Here is a 6033-nt window from a genome sequence, read left to right as displayed (position 1 = left end):
TGTGAAAATCGTAATTATATTTCCAACAGTATCTAATCTGAAACTTCCTGACAGATTAAAACTGTGTGCCGGACCGCTACTCGAACTCGGGACCTTTGCCTTTTGCGGGCAAGAGCTCTACCAACTGAGCTACCCGAGCACGACTCACAACCCGTCCTCACAGCTTCAATTCTGCTTGTACCTCGTCTCCTACCTTCCAATCTTACCAGAAGCTCTTCTGCGAACCTTCTTTCTTTCAGAAGTGCTAGTTCTGCAAGGTTCGCAGAAGAGCTTCTGTGAAGTTTGGAAGGTAGGCGACGAGGTACTGGCAGAAGTAAAGCTGTGAGGACGGGGCGTGAGTCGTGCCCGGGTAGCTCAGCTGGTAGAGCACTTGCCCGCGAAAGGCAAAGGTCCCGAGTTCGAGTCTCGGTCCGGCACACAGTTTTAATCTGCCAGGAAGTTTCAGTTTTACAGTAACTTAAACACTGGCCAGTGATGTGACTGCATGTTGCCCCAATTTCAGTATCATAGCTAAGCCATCCCTTCTCTACTTTGCGAGTATCAGTGCTAACATGGATAGATGACTGTACAGTACATGCATTCAGTGTTAATTCTCGAACACATAAATCATCAAAGTATAACAGACAGCGCTCCACATATTTCTGTCACCTCTAGCATAGTGCTTAATTTACGATCTGTCTCTCTGCGTATGGGAGTCACAGAGCATTCTCGCTGTCTTGGGGTAAAATTAGAGAGTGAAAGACCCTCCTCACATTCCCATTGACCAACCCGCCATACAACACCGTTAGCGAATTTATCTGCAACCGACCAGAAGAAGACCGCTACACTTCACCTCTCGTGAATGAATGGAGCTTTTTGAGTCCTCGCCCATCTCGAGATGCGTGCATGTCGAGGAGCTTAACACTCCTTATCGATGTATAGTAACAGATTTCAAAGTGACGTGATTTAATAGCAGACAGTTAAGAAGAACAAGAAAATAATGGTATTTATAGGCGATGGAGCTCCAGATGGATGTAGTTCGACGCTTTTTTTCGTAAATCAACCAAGCTATGAACTTTAAAGTACTGTTCGAGAGTCTAGGATCGGTACATGGAAGGTATGGGTAACAGGGAACATATACACATGCTCTCCTAAGTCTACAACGTTCTGCACCTAAAAAGGGCCTATAATGTTAGATCGCTTTGTATCCCACCTGGGAGGTGGCGCGTGGATAAGGAACATGAACGGGAGAAGGTAATAATATCTCGGTACTGCAAATACGGTTTAAGCACCTTTACTAGTGGATAAACATATGCAAACATATTACATAACTTGCAAGGTGGTGCGAAGTTGAAGCAAAGTGTCCTGGCTGTTTGCACCTGATGAAATGGGCTGAAGTAGTCGCGGAGCTCGTAGACCTCGACAGCGCCGGCTGGAGGGTACTGTCGTCGGTGTCTCTTGTAATGCCAACCTAGCAGAGCGGAACTACGTTGTGGCATCGTAGCTGTCGATACCACACTCACCTACGTTTCCGACCTATACGACGTATGGAATGTAACCTTGTTAATATTCCTTTGTGAGAAAAATATATTTCAAGTGCATGACATACATCCTCCTTCCAACTTTCTACACGAAAAACTATGTTATCGAACAGTAAAACACTTGCTCTGTGTGATACGAGCACAATACAGCTATCCAGAGACGTATAGTGTCCACTGTTCGCATTCAAACACTGTTCAGAAAGATATACACAGACATACAGAAAACGGGGCAAACGCCCTCCAAATGTGTAGTTGACTGGATACAGTCGAGTACAGTGTGGCGAACACACCTGCATGCAATTGCTTAAATAATAAAGACATATCTCCAAGTCCTTTTTCCCGCGAATCCTTATGAGGAGGCGGCGGTCGGGTGACTGAGGTTAGTACAAGTGTTCTTTCTTTCACGCCATTTTCTTAGTAGACATATGCGAATTGACGTTTGTTTACCGCCAAAATTGAAATTTGGCGCCAGTTCACAGGAGGAAGTGGCACGCGGTTGTCTTAGGTTAGTGGAGGCAGCCCAAGTGAGCTATGTTTGCGCGATTTTCTTTGCTTGGTAAACATAACTTGGGTGTCGTGCATTATCCTGTTCAAATTCAAACTTGGCGCCTGTTCGTAGGAGGAGGTGGCTGTCGGGTGTCTTAGGTTAGCCCAAGTGAACTATTTGCCCGCGATTTTCTTTGATTAGTAGAGATAATAAGGATGTGGTGCATTATCCTGCTGGAATTTGAACTTCCCAGCATTTTTCAGGGGTAGGGGGGCTAGATTAGTGCAGTTAGCCCAATTGCCCCACCTTCCTGCCAAAATTCAAGCTTCTGAATCGTGGGATCCATATGGTTCCCAAGTTGTGCAGCGACTGTAAACCATAAAATTACCAAACAAGCAGCAACCAGTCGCAGATTCATGTTATTTTTATTTACTTTTGCGAATCGATTACAACTGATTAATATCCATCATCGGTGCTTTCAACGTATATGTTCCCTGAGCAGTCTTAAGCAGAGGTCAAACTTTATGTTTGACTTCTGCTTAAGACAGTGTTACTGCTCAGGGAACATATACGTTGAAAGCACCAATGATGCCTGTTAATCAGTTGAAATCGATTTGCAAAAGTAAATAAAGACAACATGATTTTGCAACTGGTTGCTGCTTATTTGGGAATTTTAAAATTCAATCTTCCCGCTAAAATCCGCCGTCTTGAATGACGTCACAGGCACCATCTTGGATGACGTCATCGCCACCATCTTGGATAACGTCATTGCCGCCATCTTGGATAATGATACTTTCGGTCCATCCAGGCTTTGTTCCAATACTGACTAATGTCTGAAGTAGTGCTGGAGGGAACTGACACCATGAATCCTGCAAGGCTGTTCATAAATCCATAAGAGTACAAGGGGGTGGAGATCTCTTCAGAACAGCACTTTGCAAGGCATCTCACATATTTTCAATAATGTTCATGTCTTGGGAGTTTTGGGACCAGCAGAAGTGTACAACTCAGAAGGATGTTCCTGCAGTCACTCTGTAGCAATTCTGGACTTTTGGGATGTCACATTGTCCTGATAGTACTGCCCAAGTCGTTTGGAATGCACAATAGACATGAATGGATGCAAGTGATCAGATAGGATGCTTACATACGTATCACCTGTCAGAGCTGTATGCAGACGTATCAGGGGTCTTGCATCACTCTAACTGCACATGCCCCACACCAGTACAGAGCCTCTGTCAGCCTCAACTGTCCCCTGCTGACACGCAAGGTTCATGGATTGACGAGGTTGTCTCCATACCTGATACGATACAATTTGAAACGAGACTCGTCCGAGCAGGCAACATGTTTCCAGTCATCAACTGTCCGATGTCGGTGTTGATGGGCCCAGACGAGTTGTAAAGCTATGTGTCGTGCACTCATCAAGGATACACGAGTGGCCCTCCAGCTCCGAAAGCCCATATCGATGTTGTTTCGTTGAATGGTTCTCACACTGACACTTTTTGATGGCCCAGTATTGAAATCTGCAGCAATTTGCAGAGGGGTTGCACTTCTGTCCCGTTGAACGATTCTCTTCAGTCGTCGTTGGTCCCGTTCTTGCAGGATCTTTTTCCGGCCGCAGCGATGTCGGAGATTTGATGTTTTACTGGATTTCTGATATTTACGATACACTCGTGAAATGGTCGTACGGAAAAACCCGTCTTCATCGCTACCTCGGATACGCTGTGTCCTTTCGCTCGTGCCCCGACTATACCACGTTCGAACTAACTTAAATCTTGATAACTTGCCATTGCAGCAGCAGTAACCGATCTAACAACTGCCCCGGACCCTTGTTCTTTTATGTAGGCGTAGCCGACCGCGCCATATTCTGCCTGTTCACATTTCTCTGTATTTGACTAGCTCTTTTTCTTAACAATATGCCAGTTTCTTTGGCGCTTCAGTGTAAATAAGAACAATGTAACTTCCGTAATGAGATATTACCTGACTTACCGTACTGGAGTGGGGTCAACTGTTACGTTATAGAGCCCTACAAACTTTGTAAGTGAGAGTATGCCTTAATACGTGATTCCTGACTGTTACGAGAAATATTGATCGGTAATTAGAGCCCTTGATACACACATGCATGGCGTGGCTGTATAGAGCGAAAAGGCGACTGCGTACGCTGAGAGGGTTCAAATTAATGTCACTACTACGTCGGTGCTGAGAATAAATTACCAGTCACAAGACTGACCACGTGTCGACAGCTCAGAGCACAGGGATGACGTTGCAGCTGCTTTCAGTGATCGTCTGCGCCCTTGCATAAAGACCCGACTGAAATAGTGTGCTTGCGAAACGGCAAACAAATCCGACTGTAGTCACCTAGTAGTAAGAGACAGGTTCAACCCGGACTGCCGTGACAGCAATACTTCTGACTTCTGATCATCATCCCTCTGGCTGACCAGAAGTGAAGAACTCGGGGGTTCGCTCTGGTGGCCAAGAAGTGAAACACCACTGACCTCTCCGGTAGTCCAGAAGCGAATCCCTCAACTCTACACCCCACCTTCACACCGAAAGATCAGCGGTCTCGTCCCCACCACACAGGAAAATATCCAGTCGTGGGAGGACGCATAAACAGTTGGCAATCATACTCTTAGATTCTGCCGCTCCTTTCCCCTCCAAACCATTACAATAAATTTTCCTCTTATCATGGATCGTCCCACCAAATACGGGGAGCGCCCTTTTGCGTCAGCACACGTCATACCAGTCCACCAATCACATTTTCGGTCTACACATGGGGAAGTAAAGGCTTGGAACCGCCTCTGGGTGTTGAACAGCTGTGGTCTACGTGGGCGCTGCACTGCCGACTCCCATGGACGCAGGCATTAAAATTTCTCCAAACCGACGCACACAACGCAGCCGTCCGGTGTCGTCAGGTAGGCGAGCGCCGGTCCCCAGTGCACTAAAACGATTTGGCAGGCACCAGCCCTGGTGCTTCCCACGTCTCAGACAGCCTGCTCACCTCGCTACAAAAGGCGAAAACGTCGGGCACCCCCGCGCCGTACTTCGCTCTTGCCGCTCAGGTAGCCATACCGGCCACACATTGCTCCGTGCCCAATGAAGTGCGACAGTCCCGTCACCCAGTTACTATCTAAAGAAAATCAAAACTCTCAATGGACTTCTGTGACCTAAATTGGCCATCAGCGCTCGGAAAGTTAACAAGAAAAAGTTCAATTAAGGGAGAAAACTTCTATTTTCTTGGTATTGGGTTATTTTTGTAATCAGCATATTTAGAGTGGTAATTAGTATATCTTGTTACTTTTCAACGTTATTCTGAAGAGTTGTGCTATAGTTTCAGTAATGCTGTGGACAAACGTTTTTGATTTACTGTGAAACCACGCATAAGACGTATTTCCCAGATGATCGTCACTGTCAGATACCTGAAAATCTAGTGTTTGGAGGTCTACAGGCAACTGGTAGTCATTTTGTACAGCACATAAGAAGTAGGGCTACAGGGGTGCCACCCCACTTTCCATTGTTGCCAAATTTATGCAAGATGGCTGCGATGACGTCATCAAAGATGGCGGCGTGTAGACTTGACAACAGTGCATGACGTCATCCAAGATGGCGACTTATGGCGGGAAAATAGGGCAATTGGGCTACCTAACCCAACCCCCACCCCTCCGTAAAATCGGCGCGAAATTGAAATTCCAGCAGGATAACACATGCAAAACTATACTTCCCTTCATTATCTTTTATTATAATTTATTATCATATTTATTATTATTTATTATCATTTATTATTATTTATGTCATAAAAAAGTGTGTCCCCAGTCCGAGTTGCTTAGTTCATATCTCCGCCACCAGGGAGCACTACCATGACGTCATTCAAGATGGCTGGAACAAAGGCAACTGCCTTTATACAAGAGCCCTACAATCAGTCCTTGCTGAGCTGTCATTGTGAAACCATCGCCACATGTTCAATCGTGGACATGAATGTCGCCGATAGAGCAGCTTTCAATAGCTGCATTATATGTAGACATTTGAGGGAGGACT

The 6033-nt window shown here is 45.8% G+C and overlaps 1 non-coding gene across 1 annotated transcript; it reads left to right on the top strand.

Moving 5' to 3' along the window:
• The first annotated feature begins 343 nt into the window (after positions 1-343).
• On the top strand, positions 344-418 carry Trnas-cga (transfer RNA serine (anticodon CGA)). Its single transcript has one exon. It is a non-coding gene; the product is annotated as a tRNA-Ser (tRNA).
• Positions 419-6033: the final 5615 nt, after the last annotated feature.

The sequence above is a fragment of the Schistocerca serialis genome, chromosome 8 (genome assembly GCF_023864345.2).
Source record: "Schistocerca serialis cubense isolate TAMUIC-IGC-003099 chromosome 8, iqSchSeri2.2, whole genome shotgun sequence".
In the NCBI taxonomy this organism is placed as follows: Eukaryota; Metazoa; Arthropoda; class Insecta; order Orthoptera; family Acrididae; genus Schistocerca; species Schistocerca serialis.
Note: the sequence above shows the minus strand (reverse complement) of the source record. Positions and strands in the feature narration are given on the sequence as shown.